At 37.9% G+C, this 13,769-nt stretch overlaps 2 non-coding genes across 2 annotated transcripts; both read left to right on the top strand.

The window, feature by feature from the left end:
• Nucleotides 1-1,272: 1,272 nt before the first annotated feature.
• Nucleotides 1,273-1,380, top strand: LOC148567579 (small nucleolar RNA R71). Its single transcript, XR_015882073.1, has one exon. It is a non-coding gene; the product is annotated as a small nucleolar RNA R71 (small nucleolar RNA).
• A 10,889-nt stretch (nucleotides 1,381-12,269) lies between these two features.
• Nucleotides 12,270-12,377, top strand: LOC148567578 (small nucleolar RNA R71). Its single transcript, XR_015882495.1, has one exon. It is a non-coding gene; the product is annotated as a small nucleolar RNA R71 (small nucleolar RNA).
• The last annotated feature ends 1,392 nt before the right edge of the window (nucleotides 12,378-13,769 follow it).

Here is a 13,769-nt window from a genome sequence, read left to right as displayed (position 1 = left end):
TGCCATCTCTAATGAGATTTTAGCAGCTTTCACCCCATAGATTTCAAGTTTCTCTATTACAGAGAGGGGCATGAGGTTTATTCCTGAACCAAGGTCACACAGAGCCTTAAAGATCATGGTGCCTATGGTACAGGGTATGAGGAACTTTCCAGGATCCTCTTTCTTCTGAGGCAATCTCAGTAAATCCAATGCATTTAATTCATTGGTGAACAGGGGAGGTTCATCTCCCCAAGTCTCATTACCAAATAATTTGGCATTCAGCTTCATGATTGCACCAAGGAACTTGGCAACTTGCTCTTCAGTGACATCCTCATTCTCTTCATAAGAGGAATACTCATCCGAGCTCATGAATGGCATAAGGAGGTTCAATGGAATCCCTGTGGTCTCTAGATGAGCCTCAGGGTCCTTTGGTTCCTCAAAGGAAAACTCCTTATTGATCACTGGACGTCCCAAGAGGTCTTCCTCCTTGGGATTCACGTCCTCTCCTTCCCTTACAGGTTCGGCCATGGTGATTAATTCAATGGCCTTGCACTCTCCTTTTGGATTCTCTTCTGTATTGCTTGGGAGAGTACTAGGAGGGATTTCAGTGATCCTTTTACTCAGCTGGCCCACTTGTGCTTCCAAATTTCTAATGGAAGACCTTGTTTCATTCATGAAACTTACAGTGGCCTTTGATAGATCAGAGACTAAGTTTGCTAAATTAGAGGTATTTTGTTCAGAGTTCTCTTCTGTCTGTTGCTGAGTGAATGATGGAAAAGGTTTATTATTGTTAAACCTGTTTCTTCCACCATTATTAAAGCCTTGTTGAGTCTTTTGTTGATCCTTCCATGAGAGATTTGGATGATTTCTCCATGATGGATTATAGGTGTTTCCATAAGGTTCACCTAAGTAATTTACCTCTGCTATTGCAGGGTTCTCAGGATCATAAGCTTCTTCTTCAGAAGATGCCTCTTGAGTACTGTTGGATGCAGCTTGCATTCCATTCATACTCTGAGAAATCATATTGACTTGCTGAGTCAATATTTTATTCTGAGTCAATATGGCATTCAGAGTATCAATTTCAAGAACTCCCTTCTTCATAGGCGTCCCATTACTCACAGGATTCCTATCAGAAGTGTACATAAACTGGTTATTAGCAACCATGTCAATGAGTTCTTGAGCTTCTGCAAGCGTTTTCTTTAGGTGAATGGATCCACCTGCAGAAGTATCCAATGACATCTTTGATAGCTCAGATAAACCATCATAGAATATATCCAGGATGGTCCATTCTGAAAGCATGTCAGAAGGACACTTTTTGGTCAGCTGCTTGTATCTTTCCCAAGCTTCATAGAGGGATTCACCTTCTTTCTGTCTGAAGGTTTGAACATCAGCTCTAAGCTTGCTCAGCTTTTGAGGAGGAAAGAACCTGGCTAAGAAAGCCGTGACCAGCTTATCCCAAGAGTTCAGGCTGTCTTTGGGTTGAGAGTCCAACCATATTCTAGCTCTGTCTCTTACAGCAAAAGGGAAAAGCATGAGCCTGTAGACTTCAGGATCTACTCCATTAGTCTAAACAGTACCACAGATCTGCAAGAATTCAGTTAAGAACTGAAAAGGATCTTCAGATGGAAGTCCATGAAACTTGCAGTTCTGCTGCATCAGAGAAACTAGCTGAGGTTTCAGCTCAAAATTGTTTGCTCCAATGGTAAGAATGGAGATGCTTCTTCCATGTAAATTGGAATTAGGTGCAGTAAAGTCACCAAGCGTTCTCCTTGCATTATTGTTGTTGGGTTCGGTTGCCATCTCCTTTACTTGTTCGAAATTTTCAATAAGGTTGTCTCTGGATTGTTTTAATTTACCTTCTCTTAGTTTTCTCTTCAGAGTCCTTTCAGGTTCTGGATCAGCTTCAACAAGAATACCTTTTTCTTTGTCCCTGCTCATAAGAAAGAGAAGAGAAAAAGAAAAGAAGAGGAATCCTCTATGTCACAGTAAAGAGGTTCCTTATTGTTAGTAGAAGAAAAAAAGGAACAGGGGTGAAGAAGAATGAAGAATCCAAACACAAAGGTGATGATAGGAGCAGAGATGTGAGATGAAGAGAAGTGTTAGTAGATGAATAAATAAATAGAAGGGGATGAGAGGAGGAGAGAATTTTTGAAAATAATTTTTGAAAAAGAGTTAGTGATTTTCGAAAATAGTTTTTGAAAAAGGTTAGTAGTTTTTCGAAAATTCAAATAAAAAATAAAATAATTAGTCTAATTAAAAAGAAATTTTGAAAAAGAGGGAAGATTTTTTCGAAAAATAGAGAGAGAGAGTTAGTTAGGTAGTTTTGAAAAAGGTAAGAAACAAACAAAAAGTTAGTTAGTTAGTTGAAACAAATTTTGAAAAGATAAGAAGTTAGGAAGTTAGAAAATATATTTTGCAATCACTTTTTTAAAAAAGGTAAGATAAGAAGATATTTTTGATAAGATATGATAGAAATTAGTTTTTGAAAAAGATTTGGTTTTTAAAATCTCAATTAATGACTTGATTCACAAGAAATCACAAGATATGATTCTAGAACTTAAAGTTTGAATCTTTCTTAACAAGTAAGTAACAAACTTGAAATTTTTTAATCAAAACATTAATTGATGATGTTATTTTCGAAAATATGATGTAAAATTAAGAAAAAGATTTTTGAAAAATATTTTTGAAATTTTCAAAAATAACTAAAAAAAATTGAAAAAAGATTTGATTTTTGAAAAAAGATTTTGAAAAAGATAAGATTTTTTTAAATTGAAAATTTGATTTGACTCATAAAAACAACTAGACTTTAAAAATTTTTGAAAAAGTCAAATCTAATTTTCGAAATTTTAAGAGAGAAAAAGGGAAAGATATTTTTTTGATTTTTGAATTTTTATGATGAGAGAGAAAAACAAGAAAAATGATGCAATGCATGAAAGTTATGGATCAAAACAATGAATGCATGCAAGAATGCTATGAATGTCAAGATGAACACCAAGAACACTATGAAGATCATGATGAACATCAAGAACACATTTTTTGAAAAATTTTTAATGCAAAGAAAACATGCAAGACACCAATCTTAGAATTTTTAATGCTTAGACATAAAGAATTCAGGAATGCATATGAAAAACAAGAAAAGACACAAAACATGCAAATGCAAAGATCAAACAAGAAGACTTACCAAGAACAACTTGAAGATCATGAAGAACACTATGAATGCATGAATTTTTTCGAAAAATGCAAGATGAACATGCAATTGACACCAAACTTATAACATGACTCAAGACTCAAACAAGAAACACAAAAAATATTTTTGATTTTTATGATTTTCTAATTTTTTTTGTATTTTTTCGAAAATTATTTGAAAAACAAAAATAAGGATTCCAAAATTTTTAATATAAATTCCAGGAATCTAGCATTCTTAGTCTAAGCTCCAATCTGAGGGTTAGGCATGGCTTAATAGCCAGCAAAGCTTTAGCATATAACATCAGAGAATATACTGCTCATTACTTATCAAAGCAACTTGCCTCTATGCTGATGGTTTGGAAGCCTCAGTCCAACAGAATTTAGACATGGCTTTATAGCTAGTCAGGCTTCAACATGCTTCATGAAACACTAGAATTCATTCTTAAAAATTTTGAAGAAAAATATATTTTTGAAAACATTTTTTTTTCGAAAACAAAGGAGAAATTTTTGAAAGATTCTTGAAAACTTTTTGAAAAGAAAACAAAAAGAAAGTTACCTAATCTGAGCAAAAAGATGAACCGTCAGTTGTCCAAACTCGAACAATCCTCGGCAACGGCGCCAAAAACTTGGTGTTGTTGACGGATCAAACTTGGCACTGATGTTACCGGACCAAAAGCTTGTCGAAAACTCGAACAATCCCCGGCAATGGCGCCAAAAACGTGGTATGCGATATTGTTACTCAGGTTATGAATTATTGTTCGAAATTGATTCCCTGGCGATGGCACCAAAAACGGATGCACAGAACGATGGTCTAAACATATCTTCACAACTTCGCATAACTAACCAGCAAGTGCACTGGGTCGTCCAAGTAATAAACCTTACATGAGTAAGGGTCGATCCCACGGAGATTGTTGGTATGAAGCAAGCTATGGTCACCTTGTAAATCTCAGTCAGGCGGATATAAAATAGTTATGGAGTTTTCGAAATTAATACTAAAATAAGGATAGAAATACTTATGTAAATCATTGGTGAGAATTTCAGATAAGCGTATGGAGATGCATTCATTCCTTTGAACCTCTGCTTTCCTGCTGTCTTCATCCAATCAGTCTTACTCCTTTCTATGGATGGCTTTGTGTAAGGATGTCACCGGTGCCAATGGCTACTTTCAATCCTCTCGGGAAAATGGTCCAAATGCTCTGTCACAGCACGGCTAATCGTCTGGAGGCATCACCCTTGTCGTTGGTTGCATCCTATTCCTCTCTGTGAAAATGGTCTGATGCGCTGTCACTGCATGGCTAATCATCTTGGAGGTTCTCGATCATACTGGAATAGAATTTACTATCCTTTTGCGTCTGTCACTACGCCCAGCACTCGCGAGTTTGGAGTTCGTCACAGTCATTCAATCCCAGAGTCCTACTCGGAATACCACGGACAAGGTTTAGACTTTCCGGACTCTCATGAATGCCGCCATCAATCTAGCTTATACCACGAAGATTTTGATTAAGAGATCTAAGAGATACTCATTCAATCTAATGTAGAACGGAAGTGGTTGTCAGGCACGCGTTCATAGGGAATTGACTAGAAAACAGTAGTACTTTGCATTAATCCTTGAGGAACAGCAGAGCTCCACACCTTAATCTATGGAGTGCAGAAACTCTACCGTTGAACATACATAAGTGATAATGGAGTTCATTGGTCTCGGCCTCAGAGGGGAACCGGAGTAACCAAGACTACGAATACAATGATAAAAAGTTCTATTTATAATAAACTAATCACTAGGGTTTACAGAAGTAAGTAATTGATGCATAAATCCACTTCCGGGGCCCACTTGATGTGTGCTTGGGCTGAGCTTGAAGTCTACACGTGGAGAGGTTATTCTTGGAGTTGAACGCCAGCTTTTGTGCCAGTTTGGGCGTTGAACTCCACTTTGCAACTTGTTTCTGGCGCTGGACGCCAGAATTGGGCAGAGAGCTGGCGTTGAACGCCAGTTTGCGTCGTCTAAACTTGGGCAAAGTATGGACTATTATATATTGCTGGAAAGCCCTGGATGTCTACTTTCCAATGCAATTAGAAGCGCCCCATTTTGATTTCTGCAGCTCTAGAAAATCCATTTTGAGTGCAGGGAGGTCAGAATCCAACAGCATCAGCAGTCCTTCTTCAACCTCTGAATCTGATTTTTGCTCAAGTCCCTCAATTTCAGCCAGAAAATACCTGAAATCACAGAAAAACACACAAACTCATAGTAAAGTCCAGAAATGTGAATTTAACATAAAAACTAATGAAAACATCCCTAAAAGTAACTAGATTCTATTAAAAACATACTAAAAACAATGCCAAAAAGCGTATAAATTATCCGCTCATCAGCCCTCCTATCCATTAATGATCAAAGCCTTGGATCCTTTTTACCCTTGCTTTTTGGTTTAAAGAGCTATTGGCTTTTTCTGCTTGCTTTTTCTTTTTCTTTCTTTTTTCTTTATTTTTTGCCAAATTTTTTTCACAAGCTTTGAGTTTTTTACTACTTTTTCTTGCTTCAAGAATCAATTTTATAATTTTTTAGATTATTAATAACATTTCTCTTTTTCATTATTCTTTCAAGAGCCAACAATTTTAACATTCATAAACTTCACTATCAAAATTATGCACTGTTCAAGCATTCATTCAGAAAACAAAAAGTATCGCAACCACATCAAAATAATTGAACTATTTTCAAGATAGAATTCGAAATTCATGTACTTCTTTTTCCTTTTCAAAAAACATTTTTCATTTAAGAAAGGTGAAAGATTCATGGAACATTCATAGTTTTAAGACATAGACACTAACCAATAATGATCATGTAATAAAGACAAAAAACATAGACAAAGCATAAAGCATAGAAACAAAAAAATAGAAAAATAAGAACAAGGAAATTAAAGAACAGGTCCACCTTAGTGATGGCGGCTAGTTCTTCCTCTTGATGATCCTATGGAGTGCTTGAGCTCCTCAATATCTCTTCCTTGCCTTTGTTACTCTTCCCTCATGGCTCTTTGATCCTCTCTGATTTCATGGAGGATAATGGAGCGCTCTTGGTACCCCATCCTTAGTTGCTCCATGTTGGAACTCAAATCTCCTAAAGAGGTATTGAGTTGCTCCCAATAGCTTTATGGAGGAAAGTGTATCCCTTGAGGCATCTCTGGGATTTCTTGATGAGGAATTTCCTCATGCTCTTGTTGAGGTCCATGAGTGGGCTCTCTTGTTTGCTCCATCCTTTTTTTAGTGATGGCTTGTCCTCTTCAGTGAGGATGTCTTCCTCTATGACAATTCCAGCTGAATTGCATTGGTTACAGATGAGATGAGGGAAGGCTAACCTTGCCAAAGTGGAGGGTTTGTCAGCCACCTTGTATAGTTCTAGAGGTATGATCTCATGAACTTCTACTTCCTCTCTATTCATGATACTATGGATCATGATAGCCCGGTCCACCGTAACTTCAGATCGGTTGCTAGTAGGAATCATAGAGCCTTGGATGAACTCTAACCATCCTCTAGCCACAGGCTTGAGGTCAAGCCTTCTTAGTTAAACCGGCTTGCCTTTGGAGTATCTCTTTTATTGAGCTCCTTCCACACAGATGTCCATGAGGACTTGGTCCAACCTTTGATCAAAGTTGGCCCTTCTAGTGAAAGGATGAGGATCTCCTTGCATCATTGGTAAGTTGAAGGCCAACCTCACAGTTTCTGGACTAAAATCCAAGTATTTTCCCCGAACCATTGTGAGCCAATTCTTTGGGTTCGGGTTCACATTTTGATCATGGTTCTTAGTGATCCATGCATTAGCGTAGAACTCTTGAACCATTAAGATTCTGACTTGTTGGATAGGATTGGTGAGAGCTTCCCAACCTCTTCTCCGAAACTCACGTCGGATCTCCGGATATTCACTCTTTTTGAGCATGAAGGGGGCCTCGAGAATCACCCTTTTCTTGGCCACAACTTCATAGAAGTGGTCTTGATGGACCTTTGAGATGAATCTCTCCATCTCTCATGACTCGGAGGTGGAAGCAACTACCTTCCCTTTCCTCTTTCTAGAGGTTTCTCCAGCCTTAGGTGCCATTAATGGTTATGGAAAAATAAAAAGCAGAGCTTTTTCCCACACTAAACTTAAAAGGTTTGCTCGTCCTCGAGCAAAAGAAGAAAGAAAGGAGTAGAAGAAGAATAAATGTAGGAGATAGAGCAGTGTCTAGAATTTGGCCAAGGGGGGTTTAAGTGTTTATGATGTGTGAAATTGAAGGTGGTAAGGAGGGGTATTTATAGGGTAAGAGAGAGAGAGAATTCGTGTAAGAAGGGGTTGGGTTTAGGAAAGAAATGTTTTGAATTTGAATGGTGAGGTAGGTGGGATTTTATGATGGGTTTTGGGGAATAGTGGATGGATGTGAGTGGTGAAGAGATTATGGGGAAGAGAGTATGACTTGATAGGTGAATAGTATTTGGGGAATAGGTATTGATGTGATTGTTCAAGGGTATTTGGGGAAGAGTGTTTATGGAAAGGTGTGAAGAGGAGAGAGAGTGAGTTGGGGTAGGTGGGGATCCTGTGGGGTCCACAGATCCTGAGGTGTCAAGAAATTCTGCTCCCTGCACTTTTCTGGCGTTTAAACGCCCTCTGTGTGCCATTTTTGGCGTTTAACGCCAGCTCTGCTGCCTTTCTTGGCGTTAAATGCCAGCCTGATGCCCCTTTCTGGCATTTAACGCCAGCCAGACACGCTTTTCTTGCGTTAAACGCCAGTCTGTCTGCCAATTCTGGTGTTTAACACAAGCCAGACACCCTTTTCTGGCGTTAAACGCCAGTTTGTCTACCAATTCTGGCATTTAATGCCCAGAATACTGCTGATGCGGGGAAAACTTGTCTCTCAACAAATCTTCCTTCGGCAAGTGTACCGAAGTTGTCGTCAAGTAAAAACTCACAATAGAGTGAGGTCGAATCCCACAGGGATTGATTGATCAAGCAACTTTAATTAGAAGAATGTTCTAGTTGAGCGAATCCAGAAATTGGGTTGAGAGTTGCAGAGAATAAAATGGCGGGAATGTAAATAACGGAAAAGTAAATGCTAGAATTAAAGGACTGGAAGTAAATGACTGAAAATAAATTGCAGAATTATAAATGGGAATGGGGGATTTGCTCATAGAAGTAATTCGCAGAAATTAAAGAGAATGGGTAAGATTAGAGATGGGGAGTTCATTGGGCTTAGGAGATGTTGCAATTCTCCGGATCAAGTTCATTTTCATCTCTTCCTCAATCAATGCACTCATTGATCTCCTTGGCAATCTTAAGTGATTGAATTGCAATTCCTTGCAATTCAATCTCTCAAATCTTGATCAATAGCCAATTCCTTGGTCAATTGCTCATGAGAAGAGATGAAGTATGGTCACTGATTATACCACATGCATTTCCCAAACCAAGTATTGAGAGGGTTACAGTCACATACCCATCCAAACCCAATTTGGTCCAGCATGAGAAAGCATTTCTAGCTTGATCTCTTCATTCCTCTTCCAAGGATCAAAAGAGATCCAAGTTTGAATAGCTTCTCTTCCAAGATAACTACTCAATTGGATGAATATCGAAAGCTTTCAAGTAAAATCAAGAGGAAAAATAGAAGAAGAACAATGAAAATTAGTATTGATCCATCAAATTACAACAGAGCTCCCTAACCCAATGAAAGGGGTTTAGTTGTTCATAGCTCTTGAAAATGAAAACAAAGATGGAGAATACATCATAAAACTAGAAATTGCAAAGAAAGTAAAATACAGAGAGTGGTTCTTCAGCCTCCCGAACTATTTTACAATTCAAAGCTACTCCTATATATACTACTCTTCTCAGCTTCTAGTTCACTCTTCAAGTCTTGGGCCTTTGGATCTTGAGTTTGAAGCAGTTCCTTTCTTTATTTGGGCTTGGCTTTACTTGCAGAGAGAAAGTGCGGAGTGGGCAGAGACTTAAGCTCAGGGCGTAAAGAGTGTTAATCATTTAGTGAAAGTCCAAGTACGGGAGCGTTAGTGACACTTAACATTGTCACTAACGTTCCAATGCACCCCTTTTGCCTTACGTTAAAACCCACGTTAACTAGGTTAACGTGGCTTTTAATGTTGCCTTGTCAACCTTCGAGAACGTTAGTGACACTCAACATTGTCACTAACGTTCGAGTGTGCCCCTTCTTGCTTCACGTTAAAGCTCACGTTAACTAGGTTAACGTGGCTTCTAACGTGGCCTTTGCCATCCTTTGAGAACGTTAGTGACATTCAACATTGTCACTAACGTTCCAATGTGCCCCTAGGTCTCACGTTGGAGTCCACGTTAACTAGGTTAACGTGGCTTCTAACGTGGCCATCTTTTAGCCATCCCAACGTTAGTGACAATGTTGAGTGTCACTAACGTTGGCTCATCCTTCATTTCTCATCGTTAGCTTCCACGTTAACCAAGTTAACGTGGAAGTTAACGTGACTCTTGGGGGTTGTGTGGTTGCTTCAACGTTAGTGACAATGTTGAGTGTCACTAACGTTGTCGACAACTCTTCATCCTCTACGTTAGTTCCCACGTTAACCAAGTTAACGTGGGAGTTAACGTGGTACTTTGCACCATAGGCCAACGTTAGTGACAATGTTGAGTGTCACTAACATTGGCTTCTCTTCCCCCCTTTAACGTTAGAGGCTACGTTAACTAGGTTAACGTGGCTTCTAACGTGGCCACTTATGAGTGATTGCCAACGTTAGTGACAATGTTGAGTGTCACTAACGTTGGCTCAACTTCTCTTCTCCACGTTAGAGTTCACGTTAACTTGGTTTAGGGTTTAGGGTTTAGGGTTTAGGGTTTACGTGACTCTCTAACATGGGCATTGATGGCTTTTTTTGAGAGTGTTATTGGCAATCACTTTTCTCATTAATCTTTGCAAGTTACCTCCCCTTTCTTGCTCCTTTTTGGTCCTGAAATCAAGCAACAAAGTGCATCAAAGCTCTAGTCCAAGTCATGAGTAATGCAACATAATATTTGTCACTAAAATTAGGCAAAATCCTCATGAAATCATGTAAAATGCACAATGTATGCTTGAGTAAAGGCATAAGTGAATATTTACCCAAAACTAGCTTATTTCCTAAAGAAATGCATGAAACTAACCTAAAAACAGTAAAGAAAAGGTCAGTGAAACTGGCCAAAATACTCTGGCATCAACTGCTAGACTGGGCGTTAAACGCCCATTCTACTATCCTTACTGGCGTTTAAACGCCAGTAAGCCTATCCTCCAGGGTGTGCTGTTTTTTATGCTATTTTTGATTCCTCTTTAATTCTACAGCTGTTTTTATGACTCCACAAGATTATCAACCTAAAGAAAACATAAAATAATAGTGGAAAATGACATGAAAAGTAATTAACATAGATAACTAAAATTGGGTTGCCTCCCAATAAGCGCTTCTTTAATGTCAATAGCTTGACAGTGAGCTCTTAGAGAGCTTCACAGAGACTCAGAGCTTAATTGTGGCTTCCCAACACCAAACTTAGAGTTTGAGTGTGGTGGCTCTGTTTGACTCTGTATTGAGAGAAGCTTTTCATGCTTCTTTTCCATGGTTACAACAGAAGATCCTTGAGCCTTAAACACAAGGTAGTCCTCATTCAATTGAATGACTAACTCTCCTCTGTCCACATCAATCACAACCCTTGCTGTGGCTAGGAAGGGTCTTCCAAGGATGATGGATTCATCCTCATCCTTTCTAGTGTCTAGGATTATGTAGTCAGCAGGGATGTAAAAGCCTTCAACCTTCACTAGGACATCCTCTACAAGTCCATAAGCCTGTTTCATTGATTTGTCTACCATCTTTAGCGAGATTCTTGCAGCTTGTACCTCAAAGATCCCTAGTTTCTCCATTACAGAGAGTGGCATGAGGTTTATACCTGACGCCAGGTCACACAGAGCCTTCTCAAAGGTCATGGTGCCTATGGTACAAGGTATTAAGAACCTTCCAGGATCCGGTTTCTTCTGAGGTAATTTCTGCTGAACCAAGGAATTCAGTTTCATGATTGCTCCTAGATATCGAGCTACTTGCTCTTCAACAATATCTTCATCCTCATCAAAGGAAGAATCTTCATCAGAGCTCATGAACTGCAGTATTAAGTTCCATGGAATCTCTATGGTCTCTATATGAGCCTCAAATTCCTTTGGTTTCTCAATAGGGAACTCCTTATTGGTCAGTGGACGTCCAGTAAGGTCTTCCTCACTGGAAATCACTGCCTTTTTACTCTCTCTAGGTTCGGCCACTTTGGATATAGTTATGGCCTTGCACTCTCTTTTGGGATTCTCTTCTGTATTGCTTGGGAGAGTACTAGGAGGGTCTTCAGTAACACTTTTATTCAGCTGACCCACTTGGATATAGTTATGGCCTTGCACTCTCTTTTGGGATTCTCTTCTGTATTGCTTGGGAGAGTACTAGGAGGGTCTTCAGTAACACTTTTTGATGGAGGACCTTGTTTCAATCATGAAAATGATAGTGGTCTTAGATAGATCAGAGACTATGGTTGCTAAGTCAGAGAGGCTCTGCTTAGAATTCTCTGTCTGTTGCTGAGAAGATGATGGAAAAGGTTTGCTATTGCCAAACCTATTTCTCCTACCATTATTATTATTGAAGCCTTGATTAGGCTTCTGCTGATCCTTCCATGAGAAATTAGGATGATTCCTTCATGAAGGATTGTAAGTGTTTCCATAGGATTCTCCCATGTAATTCACCTCTTCCATTGTAGGATTCTCAGGGTCATAAGCTTCTCCTTCAGAGGAGGCTTCTTTAGTACTGCCAGATGCAGCTTGCATTCCAGTCAGATTCAGAGAAATCATATTGACTTGCTGAGTCAATATTTTATTCTGAGCCAATATGGCATTCAGAGTATCAATCTCAAGAACACCTTTCTTCTGAGTCATCCCATTATTCATAGGATTTCTTTCAGAAGTATACATGAACTGGTTATTTGCAACCATTTTAATGAGTTCATGGGCTTCTGCAGGTGTTTTCTTCAGATGAAGAGATCCACCAGCAGAGTGGTCCAATGACATCTTGGACAATTCAGATAGACCGTTATAGAATATACATAAGATGCTCTATTCTGAAAGCATGTTAGAAGGACACCTTCTGATCAATTGCTTGTATCTTTCCCAAGCTTCGTAGAGGGATTCACCTTCCTTCTGTCTGAAGGTTTGAACTTCTACTCTAAGCTTGCTCAACTTTTGAGGTGGAAAGAATTTGGCCAAGAAAGCATTGACCAACTTTTTCCAAGAGTTCCGGTTTTCCTTATGTTGTGATTTCAACCATATCCTAGCTCTGTCTCTTACAGCAAAGGGGAAAAGTAGAAGTCTGTAGACCTCGGGATTAACCCCATTGGTCTTAACAGTGTTACAGATTTGTAAGAATTCAGCTAAGAACTTATGAGAATCTTCCAATGGAAGTCCATGAAACTTGCAATTCTGTTGCATTAGAGAAACTAATTGAGGCTTAAGTTCAAAGTTGTTTGCTCCAATTACAGGAATTGAGATGCTTCTTCCATAGAAGTCGGAAGTTGGTGAAGTAAAGTCACCAAGCACCTTCCTTGCATCTCCACCATTGTTGTTGGGTTCGGCTGCCATGTCTTCTTCTTTTTCGAAATTTTTTGTATGGTCCTCTCCAGAGTGTTGTGCTTTAGCTTCTCTTAGCTTCCTCTTCAGAGTCCTTTCAGGTTCAGGACCAACTTCAACAAGAATGTCCTTATCCTTGTTCCTGCTCATATGAAAAAGAAGAGAACAGAAAAGAAGAAGAATCCTCTATGTCACAGTATTGAGATTCCTTTATGTGTCAGAGGAAAAGAAGAATAGAATGAAGAAGGAAGAAGAAGAAATTCGAACAGAGAGAGAGAGAGGGTTCAGATTATTAGATGAGTAGAAGAGAAGTGTTAGTAAATAAATAAAATAAATAGAAAGAGATGAGAGAGAGAGTATTCAAATATTAATTAAAAAAAAAGAAAAATATTTTTGTTTTTATTTTAATTATAAGTTAGAATTCGAAATTTAAGAAAAGAAATAAAAGCAAATTGAAAACTAAATAAATTAATTAATTAAAAATATTTTTGAAAAATTTGTTAGTTAGTTTTCGAAATTAATGAGAGATAAAAGTAGTTAGGTGATTTTGAAAAAAGATAAGAAATAGTAAACTTTTTAAAATTAAAACAAACAAATCAAGTAATTAGTTGAAAAGGTTTAAAAGTCAAATTTTTTAAAAGATAAGAAGTTAGAAGAAGGTTTTGAAATTAAATTTTGAAAAAGATATGATCGAAATTTATTTTGGAAAACAATTGAAAAGAAATTAAAAAGATTTGATTTTTAAAAATTAAAGTTGATGACTTGACTAACAAGAAACTAAAAGATATGATTCTAGAATTTAAAGGTTGAACCTTTCTTAAAAAGAAAGTAACAAACTTGAAATTTTTTAATCAAAACATTAATTGTTAGTAAAGTTTTTGAAAATATGAAATAAAAATAAGAAAAATATTTTCAAAATTTATTTAAGAAATTCGAAATATTAAGAAGAAAAATGAAAAAGATTTGATTTTTGAAAAAGATTTGAAAAGATAAAGCTTT

This window comes from Arachis ipaensis, chromosome B4, assembly GCF_059453495.1.
Source record: "Arachis ipaensis isolate K30076 ecotype BB chromosome B4, ASM5945349v1, whole genome shotgun sequence".
Taxonomy (NCBI): Eukaryota; Viridiplantae; Streptophyta; class Magnoliopsida; order Fabales; family Fabaceae; genus Arachis; species Arachis ipaensis.
Note: the sequence above shows the minus strand (reverse complement) of the source record. Positions and strands in the feature narration are given on the sequence as shown.